This window comes from Periplaneta americana, chromosome 9, assembly GCF_040183065.1.
Source record: "Periplaneta americana isolate PAMFEO1 chromosome 9, P.americana_PAMFEO1_priV1, whole genome shotgun sequence".
NCBI lineage: Eukaryota > Metazoa > Arthropoda > Insecta > Blattodea > Blattidae > Periplaneta > Periplaneta americana.
The window spans coordinates 41,150,727-41,166,295 of NC_091125.1; positions in this window are offsets into that span (position 1 = coordinate 41,150,727).

Here is a 15,569-nt window from a genome sequence, read left to right on the forward strand (position 1 = left end):
ACAACGGCGGACAAAGTACAGCAGAAACGAGAAAAATTTCTTAAAATAGAATGCGCTATGTTTGAACCATGAGGCAAAGTCTGAGAATAAAATATATAATGCTTTGCTATCCACTGCAAAATAATTCGAATTTGAGTCTGCCAATACAAGCATTCGAGGACGTCCACGTAAACTTTCCGGAGGAAAAAAATAGTCCACTTTTTAAAGAAAGGTCGCTAGAAGAAAAGCTTTCTGCTGCACAGATAAGTTTCAGAGCTTCTATGAAAGGAGATAGGCCAATATTGCAGGAGAGCTTTCACTTGCATCATTTCAACGTGCGACAAAAAAAAAATGAAAATCGGTTTTGCAGGAACGACCAACAATGTCACCTAATAAGGATCTCGTTTTGATTACTGATTTACAGTTGACCTCTAATCAATATAAACAATTAAGGGAAAATGCAACATCTTTTATCAGTTAATTTATATTCACCGTACATATTATGTCGTACGAAACATTAAAGATATATTAGGTTCATGCAGGAAAGAGGACTACTTGTTGACATGACAAAGCAAAGCAATCACATTAAAAATGAAGAAGATTTTTCAGGGAGGTTTCCACTTTCGCCTATATTATGGGAATAAATAGAAATATAATAACTCGTCTACATAATATATAATATTAGAAACCTTTTCTTGCAGGTTTGCAACATTGATAAATAGACATTTGGCATGCATGCAAGGGAAACAAGGGACATCATTTTATTTTTACTTCAATTTTTATTGTACCAGAGTTTTTGAATGTATTTCACTCCCATCCATTCTACTAATGAAGTTTAACCGTCCTCCACATAGATCCAAGACCGCATATACAGTCATAGTAGCCTTACGGTCATAATAAACAGTACGTTCCAAAAATATGTTTACCTTTTCCAGTGACGAAAGAGCTTCCAATAGTGAATCATTTTCTCACAGGTACTGTCGTCCATTTGCCTACGTCGCATCCCGGTTTCCCCCACCAGCTTTTATTCGCCTCTCTATAATGGCTAGTGGCTGGCTGTCTAAAGGTACGTTTTCCTCGGTGCGACTATTGCGATGATCGTTCGCGGCAGTCGCTCGGAGGAAAACAGCTCCATAGAAAATACAAAGAAATAGTGCTCAACGATCATCGTTGAACGATCATCGCAATAGTCGCACCGAGGAAAACGTACCTTTAGCGTTTTTCTGAGAACATTAATTTCTGTTAGGAATTGGACGTCTACGTAATATTATACAACTGTTTAAAATAATTTAAATAAAAGGGCCTCGTTAAGTAATTAACTATCACGTGATTTCCCCCGTTTCTACGACCCTGCGACATAACAACTTGGACGGAAGTAGATAGCATGTCTGAGTAATTTTATCTTTTCGGATCGGGTAGAAGTGAAGATTGAATTTACAGTACGTAAGGTACTTTTTTATAGAGTAGGTACAGAATTATTTCAACATGAAGGACGAAACTGGTAATTGGAATGAGGTACAATCGTCTATAGTCCGATAATATCCACATTAGAACTGAAACCTGTATCGAAATCAATGGAAACTATTTTCAAAATTGTATTTCATTATCCATATTATGCTTATTTTTCAATTTAACTTCATTCTCTATATTGCACGCTAATGTGCTGTAGACAGTATACTCATAATATACACTGCATAATGAATACGTCCGCATGGGCAGCTCAGTTCGTGAGTAAAAACATTCATTGTTAATACTGTATTGTATTTTGATTAAACAAACTCCTAATGAAAGTTATCAAACTCAAAATCGCGATATTTCCTAGTTTACATAAATGGATGAACTACTTTCCTCTCCTCCTATACCTAGTAAAGTGATTTGTTTATGTTTTACGCCAGTATGATCGAACTCCAGTCGTGGAAGGGGGTAGCAAACGGTGTTTCAGGTTCTTGACTGTTGATTGAAAGGTAGCCTATAGCCAGGTTAATATTAGAAATGTTAGTAAAAATAAAATGATGTCCCTGTAGTATTATATGCCTACAGCCCTTAACAAATTCTTGATTCATGAACAAAAGGTCACAGGACACTATTATACCTACTGAGGAAGCCCAGGAAACGAGTAACAAAGATAATAGAGTTTTCACAAGAAGAACATCAATAAAAGAAACAAATATCTATCTCTTGCTCGGGCTACTTATTTCTTTCGACCCTTATGTCATCAACTTAAGGAAATTAAGGAGAGAAAATCGCGATCGATTTGCAATTACTCGTACTCTCCGAGCCTGCATTACTCGGTACTGCCGAAGGAGAGACTAGCAGCGAGGATACAGATTCTGATGGGGTGCATCTGACTTCTTACTCTTTTAATTTTAAGCGCATTATAAACTTTAATTTGTTTTTTCATTCAAATCGATTTTTTTATAATATTCACAATTTTATTTGTAAAATTAGTTTGCTATTTTTATTTTCGTTATTGAAAACACTCACTTCAATAATTGAAGGTACATACCAAATTTTATGAGAATTGAGCGATTAATTTTCGAGAAATGATTTTTGGGCGGCTAGGCTCTCTAAATTACACGCTGTGATCCTCCAAAACTCAACACCCGTTTATTACGTGTTGTGAAGGTACAACAAGGATAAGATGAATTTGTTACATTACAAGTCATGAGGACAAATTTCTAAGAAACGAGTGGTATTTTGAATATTAATATCCAAGCGGCCCTAACAAAGAAGAAGATTATAATTTATAGTATTTTTATGTTGCTTAATATAGTAATTTATTGTACCGGTATGTTAAGTTTTTACAGATGGAATTTAATTATTGCTATTAAGAATAAAAATAACGGAGGCTGCATAAGTTCAGAGTACTACTGCCACTGATTACAACCATTATAAGTTGCCTAACACGTAAAATCCTTTAAGATTTGTTTATATATAAGATACAAGAATTAAAATGGGGGAAAAATATAAGTTTCAACTGTTTAATAAATGGTCTTTTCGTCTGAAACGCTGCTATTTGCTGACGTAGGCATTTAAACTTCCAAAGCAAGTTTGACGTAGGAAGGATGTTACATACATTGTGACAAAGGAAACACTAATGGGTCATGTCATGTCGGACATATTGCTGTAATGCACATTGCCCAACTGCTATATTCTAACCGTATTACTATGGTCAGGCATTTGCCAGTTCTGGTTTGTCGACATTCAGCTCATTATCACATGTGTGCCAGCCTTGTTCTGTATACTACATATATAAATAAGTATAACTAAATTAATAACCGAATATATACATGGTAGAGAATTTTATATACTGTAAGTAAATACAATGAAATGATGGTGAATTAGAAGACCACGTGTGTTAAGATTCGTGTTATGACTCTTGTTGTAATATTAGTTGAAGCCTATTTTATATTTAATTTAACTTTCGACTGCAGCCATTATGCAACATCCATAAAGATAAGATGTTTATGATTCATTTCATTCATTCATAGAGTTCTGCCCAAAGACAGGTCTTTCACTGCAAACCCAACATTCTCCAATCTTTCCTATTTTCCGACTTCTTCTTAGTCTCCGCATATAATCCCTGTATCTTAATGTTGTCTATCATCTGATATCTTCCTTTATCCCGAACTTTTCTCCCGTTCCCCATTCCGTTCTGTGAATCCTCCTACGAACGGAAATATACTCGAAAGGAAGCTGTTGTGATTGACTTAGAGAAAGAAGTGGTGTCAGCTAGGGTTGATATTTATCATTCCTGAATATGAAACATACGCAGATGATAACTGATAATCTCCTTCTATTCTCTTAGTTAATCTACCAGCCACCGGCGTAGCTCAATAGGCTAAGACTCTTGCCTGCCGTTCAGGAGTTAAGCTCGGTCGCGGGTTCAATTCCCACATGGTCTGATTACCTGGTTGGTTTTTTCCGAGGTTTTCCCCGAGCGTAAGGCAAATGTCAGGTAATCGGCCTCATCTCGCCAAATATAATTTCACTATCGCCAATTCCATCTACATTAAATAACATCTTAGTTGATACAGCGCTGTTAAATAATCAAGTAAAAAAAAAGTTAATCTACCTTGCTGCCAAATGTAATTCTTTCATTTTGTCTCTTATTTGCATATTTCTCTTCTATTCTGTTTTCAATTAAACTCATTTCTCATTAAGATGATATAGTGCGAATTGGCTAAGTTTTAATAAACCTATTATTTACGTTGTTCTGTATAAATCTTTCAGACAAATTATATTTGCATGTTGTTCGTTCATAAAATCTTACTTAAATTAAACTTCAGGAATTATGTAGGCCAAGTCATAGTGCCACTTTGCGTCATAGTGCCACTACAGTGAGTGAGATGAGAGTAAAGTGAAAGACTATTGAAACTTATGTAGGGCCTATACATACGTAATTATTGTGTTAAATTGTATTGTGTATATAACTGTATTGTGTATTGTATAATTGTGTTGTGTATTGTAATTTTATTGTGTATTGTTTATATTGTGTATACCATTGCCACCGGGTGCTTTCCCACTTGCAGTGTAAATAAATACATACATACAAAAAAACTTGCACTCATTTATTTAAACAAATACCGGTAGTATAATAATTCTGTCTGTTAATAATAATAATAATAATAATAATAATAATAATAATAATAATAATACGATGAAAGAGTAATGGAACGGAGAAAAATTCTCTCCGGCGCCGGGATTTGAACCCGGGTTTTCAGCTCTACGTGCTGATGCTTTATCCACTAAGCCACACCGGATACCACCCCGGCGTCGGACAGAATTGTCTCAGATTGAGCTCCAACTCTTGGGTTCCCTCTAGTGGCCGCCCTCTGCACTACGTCATAGATGTCTATGAACGTAGGACCGAAGTCCACACATGTGCTGAGGTGCACTCGTTATGAGTGACTAGTTGGCCGGGATCCGACGGAATAAGCACCGTCTTAAATCACGAAGTGATTTACGCATATCATATATATTATTTTAATGTACCGAAGTACATCTTTCATCGTATGATGACGCAGAATATCTGCATGGAAATGTCATATGTACTTAGGTACATTAAAATAATATATAAATAATAATAATAATAATAATAATAATAATAATATCTTTATATACAGATTTCTAATGTTTACACATCTTTCTGTGCCTAAAGTCTTAGTCTTATTCTTGTTCTCCACTCTTCTCTATCCATCCAATCCATGTCGTTCAGTCTCCAGTCTCTCATCCCTGTTCTGATCTCTTGTAACCAGGAATTTCAAGACTCCTTTTCCTTCTCCAGGCTGTCACCATTCCAGTACCATTTTAGGTAACCTTTCTTCTGGCATTCTTCTCACATGTCTGTACCAGGTCAACTACTTACATCTTACATAATCCAAAACAGAATGTTGAATGTTCATTTCATCTGGTATAACTGTAGGCTATTTCTAATTTTTTTCTAATTTCGAATGTCTCGCTGATCTTAAAAAATCCATTTCCATTGTCATGAGTTTTTGGTGTTAACTTTTTATTAAATTTCCATGTTTCAGCACCATATGTAACAATAGTTTTGACTATTGAATTATATATTTGCAATTTATTTTCCCTTGTTATATGTCTGTCCCATAGAATACCATTCAACATTGCTGTTACTGTTCTGTCTTTAGTAAGTCTGTTCCTAATATCAGCTTCTTGTCTATCTTTTTTATAATAATAATAATAATAATAATAATAATAATAATAATAATAATAATAATAATAATAATAATAATAATAATAATAATAATAATAATTATTATTATTATTATTATTATTATAACGATGATAATGATAATAATAATAATGTTGATGATGATAATAATAATAATATTTGTATTTATGTATTCTGCTAATAAGTTTGTTATACAAAGCAGTTTAAAATTAAATCCAGACTTTAAAACACTACTTACGGAAGTTAATTTTGTTTCGCATCATATGGAGACAATCTTGCTCAATTTATAGTAGACAATTTTGTAGACCAGTTCTTTAAATTTCTAGGATAGAATTACAACGAAAATAGATATAGGTAGATATCGTTTAATTTTCAAAAATAGTTTAACTCGGGGATGTCAAAGCGCCTGTATTTTATGTACTCATACTACAAGCAATAATATCCAAGAAGGTTCACTTTTTTTAGCAAGATAAAGTACAGTCATCGCTTTTAAGGAAATGTTCTTGGGAGCACACAACGCAGGGGCTTTGACATCCCTGGTTTAACCACTTGATGATCATAAACGTACGTTTTGCTTCACAGAAATTTTAATCGTGAAGTGACTTATTGGTGTGAGAGATGGAAAATTAATTTTCTAACATGCAACTTTAGTTCGAGCTCAGAAAATTTTGTACTGAAATTCATATAAAATTGCCGGAAGCGAGGTACTGTACACACTTTCTCTTGTCAATGTTTAACTTCTACATATAATTACTTTCGTAAAGTTTCTTATATAATTGCATGCAGGTAAACATTTTTTTTTGTAAGTTTGAGATTAAAATACATTGCTCGCTTCTCACTATTCGCTATATATTTTCCGTGGTAATTTTGTTGAAGAAAGTTTCAGTATTGATTTGTTTACTTATTTCAGTTTACCAACGGCGACGAATGGAAACATGAATGAATTTATAAATGGATACTGTACAGGAATAAAATAAATTAATGAATCGAATGGATAAATGAATGAATGAGTGAATAAATCAATGAATAAATAAATGAATAAATGAAGAAACGACGAAGAGTGGAAAATGAAAAAAAAAGTATGTGTATTTTGTGTTGTGAAATTGTAGGCTACATTCACTATTTTGTTTTAATTTTACATGCTCGTTTATTATAATGGAGTATCTGACAAAGGACAGTTAAATATTTTACTTTTTTTAATTCCATTTTCTAGTTAACGAATCTACACTGTTAATTAGATTTATACATAAAACTAAAAAGGACATTCAATACGTTTTGTTGTCCCATTACTTAAGGACATACTAGAGTAGGCATGGACAATATGTTCCCGCGCGGCCAGTGTATACACCACTCACAAATATTCTATCTGTCTGCCTGTACGTGCAGTAAGCAAAGGTTGAGCTCGGTACCATAGCATTCTAATCGGGGGTGGGTAAAGTGGGGAAATGTGGTGAATAAATTATAGATTTCCTTTAAATTTCCAAGGCACATGGGGAAAAGACTATTTTGTTATGGATAAATGAGCTCAATGGCTCAACTGTTCAGTTGAGATTTACACAAAACATTATAATATAAGATGGCACTTCGATCTTGAACATAAGAAGGACTTTGGCAAACATAAACTTATAGGTAGGTAAGAGTTTAAAATGGGATTGTTAAATATGATTTATATTACTAAAATAGTTGTTACATGCGATAAAGTAATGTTAGTTTAATTTAATTTATTGTGCCGGTTGAAATAGTGAGAAAGTTTTTAAGAATATGCAAGAATAATTTAACCTAACTAAAAAGTCAACTTACAATCACGACTAGTTGAAATTCAGTGCTATCAGTTTATCGCATTTCAAACACATAGGCGAGTCATACTGAGCAATCCCTTTTTTAAAATGCCAAGCAAAACCGCAAGGAATTATGTCTTATTGTTATCTAATGACAAGTCGCAGTAAGTAATTTCGTAGCTAAGATGCAATTTTTGAGTATACACATGTTTTCGAACAAATTAAAAAAATGTAGCTGATGAAAAATATTGTGCGTAGACTACACGTCTAACAATCTATCATCTCGTATCTGTTTTACGTTTATGTAGTAGCAGCATTCATCCTAATATAGACACTCGTCCTGACCAAACAGTTTAGACGATCTAGAGTTTATAAATGATTATTTATAGTGAGTGCAAAGCCACAGTCAACATATGAATGCCTATATTACTTATTTGACTTGATTTGAAATGTTTAATGTAATAGCATAGCGCTTTAATTTTGTACATTCTAAGCGGAAGGGAAGCCCGTTGATATAAATACAAACAGCTACGTCCGAAATATTATGGAAGGAGTAGATTCGATCATCTACAACTCCCCTCTATTATTCCCATGACTGTATTAGAACGACGGGAATCTTGTCTGAAATTATTTGAAATAGATTAGGAAAGTATTAAAAAAATCATTCCTTAAATGTATGTTTCTTACAATTTCATTAAAAAAATGAGGTCTACAATCTTAAGTATTTCTGGTGTTTTATGTTCTATACGAGAGTGATTATCCGCACTCTTTTTTTGTAATTTAAAACAGTAATGATAGAAATCATAAAAGCACATATTTCAATAAAGTCTCCTCCTTTTCAATGCGTTCCAAAAGTTGATACAAGGTGGCAGAAAAAGGTTTTCAGTTGGTCTCTCCAGCCATGTGTATAGGCTTCTTTCACGTTTGTTCCTTACCAAAAATTGACGCATAGTAAGGTTTCTTTCACTGAGGAAAGATATCAGTACTATATGGAGAATGCTCCAGTACTTCTCATCCAATTTTATGAAGCGTTTGAACATGTTTGCGCCTATTGCAACAACAAAATACTTCTTAACAATATACGTCACAGTTTTCTTCCAATTACATGATTAATTTTGTCGTGCAGTATCTTACTGAACATTCAATATTCACTGTTGAGCCCCTATCCTGTTAACGTCCCACTATTGGCCCTTTGAAGAAAACAATTTGTCAACACTACTTTTCCTGCAAACGATTGAGTTCTGAATTTCAATTTCTCATTATACATATATAAAGATAAAATATTATTACCCTGCAAAATATATTGCGAAATTTTCGCCGAAAAGCACTTATCCGTGAAAATTATTAATATTCACTACAGAGAAATCAGTTTATCCGTTAATGATGCACATCAAATACGCTACATTAATTTTTTTATTTAAAAGTGATAGGTCTTTATTTGAAATCAAAAACAAAAAAATGGCGATGAAATGGAAATCTATCCTAACGGTTTTATTTCTTGCATAAGATGAAACGAGCTGAGCATTTCTATCACCAGACATGTAAGTTTTGGGAAATTGTGTGCAGAATTATTTCTATTTTTGTTATGAATTTTGCCACAACACGTAAAACTTCGCACTCATTACTAGACTGTCGTTTATAGTCAGTACCCTTGAAGAGAGCGTAATTTTTACAGAATTAGATCATATATCATAAACATAAAATAGCTCTATATTGCGCTGAGTGAACCACTTTTAAATGCCAAGATTCATAAGCAGACTAATGTTAGAAATATTACAATATATGTACAGCTATTTTATGTAAATTTATACAAGAACTAAATACACAATACATATTATATCTATATAAACAGTAGAATATATAAATAAAGTCAATTATTTTAGCTATGAGTTTATAAATCAATCTTTCTGTGTACAATTAAAAAAATCAAAGTTCACCGTATTTAGGTGCATATCAAACCATTTAATTTCGATATATCTTTAGAATAGGTAATATTTCCAGAAAATATATAGATAAATATTAATGTAAGGAGCTGAATTATTTAAACTTAAATTTATGAGAAAGTATATCTCAACTTACAGACACGTAATAATAATAATAATAATAATAATAATAATAATAATAATAATTACTATTATTGATGTTATTAATGTTTTTATTATTATTATTATTATTATTATTATTAATATTATTATTATTATTATTATTATTATTATTAATATTGTTATTCCTTGGAACTTTTTGCTTTCATATTTGTTAGTTGTATGACAAGTAATGCCTATAATTACAATTTAATAGAATCTTTGGTTTTATAATACTTTCATTAGTGTTCGTAAAAACGGACGCGATTAGGGCTATATAATATGAATTTGTGAAAAATTATACGTATATACTGAAATCGTAGCCTTCTTAAATGAAGTAATATTTTGATTTTTATGATTGTACTTTTTTGTGTACTGTACAGTCATAAAACGCAAGTTTTTATTTGAATGCACTGTAAGTGACTCACTTTTTTATTGTATTTTTAATTATGGCTAAAAAAAGCTATAACCTAATGGTACGATGGCGAAGGAACTGAACATAAAAGCAAACGTTAGGGACACAAACATAGTATAATTGGTTGATAAATGTGTTAAAAAGAAAAAAAAAATGATTGAAAGTCACACTTTGCCTAGCCGTGACCGTGAAAGACATTAAAATGAAGCCAATAACATTCGTTTTCAGAATTGTTCGACGCTATTTCTAAGTGAGGTTTTCGTACATACTGTGATCGAGTGCTGGATCGATATCTGGTCGTTGCACTTGCAACTTGCGATAATAATTTCCGGAAATTATCGCTAGCTAATTTCCTGCATCTTTTTAATTCTCGTCACGCCCGCCAGGGGGAGAATATTGCCTCTGAAACGTGACGGAGTTTCGTGGTGGAACAATCTTTTTTTGCTGCTGTGTATGCATTTTCAAGTAGTATGTGGCCCAAGTTCGCAGAATACTTTGTTTCACGACACTGATTGTAATTATTCTTTCACCCATATTGTAAAAACTTGTTCTCTTTCTCAATCTCATTTTAGTTCTGTAACAAATAGTGCAGAGCTTTCAACGCTCTAATTTTGACATTTATTTCATATTAGTGAGTAACTTGGTTTGTGACTCCGAGAGAGAAGCTGAAGTTAGGGAGTTTGAAAGCAAGAAGCTTAGGCAGAGATTTACATCAAAGAGGAACGCATTGACAAGGAGATGAAGTTAATGACGGTAAGTTTGATGGTTTCTGTTCTGGAACAGCACCGGTAGGAGTATTACTTCAGACGGTTAAAATTGTCTGAGCTTGTAGTACTCAACGGTACTAGAGGGCCGTGTGCGATTTGTAATGTAGGGAAGTACACCCAGATATGGAATTGAAATGAAATGAATTCACAGCAATAGGAATCTGACCTTTTGAAGTTTAACAGATCGTAGTAACTTGGATCATCAAAAGAAAAATCAGTATCGCTATTATCATCACCATCACCATTGCTGCCACAGAACCACAGAACTACTCTGTACAGTATTTAATTGGACCGACGTGTTTCTTTTCGTCCCCGCTCGAATTAATATTGTGAACCAATTCTCATGGAAAGTGGCACACGTGCACATTGTGATCGAAGATAAAAAGTAGCTTCTCCGAGAATTGTTCAGACACATTGAAATTTGTTTTCCCTGTTGAAGGTCCAGCGAAGGGGATCCGGTATAATAAAACTGCTTATACTCATAGACTTACTAAATAACTGCTAGACCGCTGACTGGCGGCGCTAGTATTACGCTCTCAAATTGAACAGTCGCCGGGCGACCATTTGTGTGGGAGAGCTGAGTAAGTATGGTTCGTTCGTGTGCTGCTTTTAATTTCACTTTTTAAAGTTTCAAAGCTAGTTTAAGAATATGCAATACAATAAATAAAATTAAATTGAAAATACAAATATTTCAACTCTGTAGAACTATACATCGTTGTTGTCCTTCATCCATTGCATATTCTTCATTTTCTTCAAACAGCTGTTGTTTCAGTGCATACATGAATAATTATTCACCGAATTAAAAGATACAGAAACCGTATAAATTATGAATACAGTGAAACCTCTCCTTACGGACACCCTCAAGATACGGACACTCCTCATATACAGACAGATTTTATGTCCCAACTGAAATAATATAGAAATAATGATAAATTTAAATCTCGTTTACGAACACTCTCAGACACGGACACGGACAGCTGTTTCACAGTTCTAAAGCGTGTTACAAAAATGGAAAATTTAGTTTTGAGAACTGTACAGAAATTCCTTAACATGAAAGAAGACAATAAGGGTCTCTTACCCCTTGTTGGCTGGAAGCGGGTGGATAAACAGTCATAAAATTTAACCCGTCTGTTGGGTCCAAGGTTTCCGCGATCGTGAAATTGTATTCAACACATGATAGGGTTGGTAGGATTATTCTCTTCACTTCAATCAGTTGTACTGTTTCGAGAGACATGGCACCTGAATGTAAAGGTTAATTTGAAAAATGTAAATTACAGCACTGCATAACTGTAGACCTAGAATAAAATTGCATGGTACAGTACTGTATTTTCCTTTTTTGGTCTTTGTAATTCAAAATTGCAAGGAATTTAATGCAGTACATAGAACTGTATTTAGAATTAAACTACTGTAATACATTTCATTTAAAGCGTGAAGGGATACATAATGCATATTATAAATTTACTGTTAGATTGGGGTCCTCCCTCCCAATAAAGGACACCTCCCAGATGCGGACAGATTATTACGTCCCTTCGATGTCCGTAAATGAGAGGTTTCACTGTAGTTGGCAGTGTTTCATTAAAAACAGTTTAAGTGTAATATATTTTATGCTTTTGGTGATAGGACTGCTTTAAATTATTTGTACATTTAATGCTTTAATATGACTGATTGAAAGTAACTCTTGTTTTCGTTATGGAATAATGAAACATTTTCTTATACTAGCCTACTACTGCTGCTGTTAATAAAAATAATAATGCTTTTTGACTTCATACAGCAGTTTAACCTACAGATTAAATTAATAAGTTGACATATTCATTCTTTTATTAACCGTGGCTATGAATATTCATATCCAGTGTTCCTATGAAAATCATGCAAGCTTGATAGCCAGCTTGCCGGGTATCCCAATTTAGGCGGGATTCTCCAAATTTCCTGGTTGAATCCCTATTAAAGCGAGTAAAAATCCCAATTTTAGAGATATTAACCTAGAACATATTTAAACAAATTAGTCTATTTCCTATTATCCGATATTTTTATTTATATATTGACTCAAATGGTGACATTGTAAACATATAGGGAACCCGCGGATATTTAATAAGTTTATGAGGTAGCCTAGCTGATTGCCGTAAAGCAACTCTACCCGCAAAATGATATTTCCCTTAGTTCTACCGCATTGCTCATTAATCTGTTTCGGTACCTAGTCGCTGCTCTCGCAATTTGTAAACAATGTGTATTTTAAGTGTGTTGAGTGGCAAAGAGATAGATCGTATTTTACACTAATAACAGACACATGCAATTACTATGTTGTATAGTTTAGTGAACTATGTTTAAACGTGGATTCAGCGAAAGTTTTGCAGTACCGGTTTCGAAAAAGAAAAGTTACAAAGTTAATTTAGTAGTGAATGGTTAAAACATATTTATGGTTAATAAAAGGAAAAAACGATTGTAGTGTTCACTGTACTGTGTGCCCTTCGTTATCTCACGAACACAATTGCGGTTTCGAAATCCCTCGCGTTTTCTTCCACACAAATGGCGGCTTTCCTCTGTTTCAATTTGGGAACATTTTTCTCACTTCTCCGCTACGGCGTGGTAGGGGCTCGCTTATACTCTCCTCGCCATAGAATGAAGTCGTATTGTAGGAATAATTGTATCGGTTATTTGAGAAACCACACAAGTTTATTTTTATTTAAAACGAGTTTATTGTGTTTCTGACAATAATAAATGCATTCGCACGTCTGTAAGAGAAAGTACAGTCTACATGTCTGCCTTATTTTAAGTGTTGACGTCATGATAATATTTCCCTGAAGAGGATGAAATCAATAGATTTTATGAAGATAGATATTTCTAGCCTAGTCGTAACAGTTGACGTACCTGAGGAGTTGTAGTGTGGAACGTCAATAAGATAATGTTCTAGAATATTGCTTTCCATTTTGTAATATGAAGGATCGTAACACATTATGTACTAAATTTGTACTTAAATAGCTTTTGTTATCACTAATTTACATGCAAAATAAATACAAACCAATGTAATTTCAGCTGCAAATATTTAGGATATTTGAGAAACCAGCACATGTACACGAGCTTTAGGGCGCCTTGGCGCTCTCAAATATAATTAAACGATACTTTAAAATACATAGAAATATTGCAATTCACATTAAAAATTCATCCTAAAAAGATGAGAACATACATCCAATATTTACAGTATAAAATTTGTTTTTTTCAGTTTCTCAAAACTTACAATAAATTGAGGACGTGTAGTTCGTCAAATAATCTATTCAATGTTGTTTCGCCTTTGTTTATGAATCTCGATTTTGTTGTTGATAACTTATCACATAGCTATTACTGTTGATGAATACTATGTCGTTTTCCAGCAATTAAAGGATATCTTTATGATTGCCTTCAATTACACTATTGCTTATTTTGGGATGTCCGTCCGCTCACTATAATAATCTTTGGCAGCCTGGTTGTGACTTCTGAGATAAATCTGAGTTAGATGAATTTTCGTTATATTGCCAAATCACAAAAATGTCATATCTCCAACTGCAGAAGGCGCCGTTATAGTATTATTATTATTATTATTATTATTATTATTATTATTATTATTATATCACGTAATACCTTCCCATGTAAACGACTGTAGTTCGACTCCCGATAAACTATATGAAATTTTTATACGATATATTTCATATATAATTTTCAAGTAGAATGATTTTCCCCAAATTCTCCGTCTGAAATAAACTTTGATATTGTTTTGAGATTAAAAAATCCTACAAGTTTAATGAGCGCTGATGTACTTGAAGTGTGTGTGAAGATTAGTTTTGCGAAGAAGAGTCCGTGTTGCTGTGTTTATTTCGACGTTTAATCCAGTCATGTGTTTACCTGGAGATTTTGTTTTTCCTCGATATTGTGCTCTTGACTCTTTCACCATTATAAATTTTCTGTCGTCACATTATCCTGTATCATGCAGTTGACAGGAAATAAATTACCTCTGTGCCTTAAAACGTTTGCGTATGTAACACAGTCCTTGAAGTAAAAAAAAACTATTAAATTGCGTTATGAGCAACGAATGTAGTGCAATAATTGAGAGAAACTGGCAGAGAAAATAAATATTCAAAGGAAGAATATTCTCAATATAGAATATAGAAGCCACCAGCGTGGCTCAGTCGGTTAAGGCGCTTGCCTGCCCGTCTGAAGTTGCTCTCGGGCGCGGGTTCGATCCCCGATTGGGCTGATTACCTGGTTGGATTTTTCCGAGGTTTTCCCCAACCGTAAGGTGAATACCAGGTAATCTATGGCGAATCCTCGGCCTCATCTCGCCAAAAACCATCTCTCTATCACCAAACTCATCGACGCTAAATAACCTAGTAGTTGATAGAGCGTCGTTAAATAATCAACTAAAGAAATATTGAATATAGATTCAAAGAATACGCCAAATTTTGATGGTTGAAGTAGCGATTGACTGACACTTAACCTATGTCTAGACTTCTTTAGGATTTAACGAAATAGCTGAAACAACTGTCTTATCTTTTTGATATTCATATTTTAACTTAAAGAACCCTACAAATGTTTTAAGTGCTGATGTATTTGCATAGAGTAGTAACTCCTGATGAAAATAAAATGGCTGTGTTTAATAATGGAATTTGTAAGGGGTGAAAAGGATAAATGCAATAAAAAAACTGAAATATTGACTCCAGTGTATAATAAAATTATTCCTTCTCTCTAATAGTAATAGTTTCGTAGAGGGGACTCAATAGTGCCATATTTCCATTATTATTCCAGCCATATACTTACCTGCAGATTTTGCTTTCTCCCGATATTGTGCCTTTGGCTATCAGTGCTGTGAACGCCGCGACGGTATGA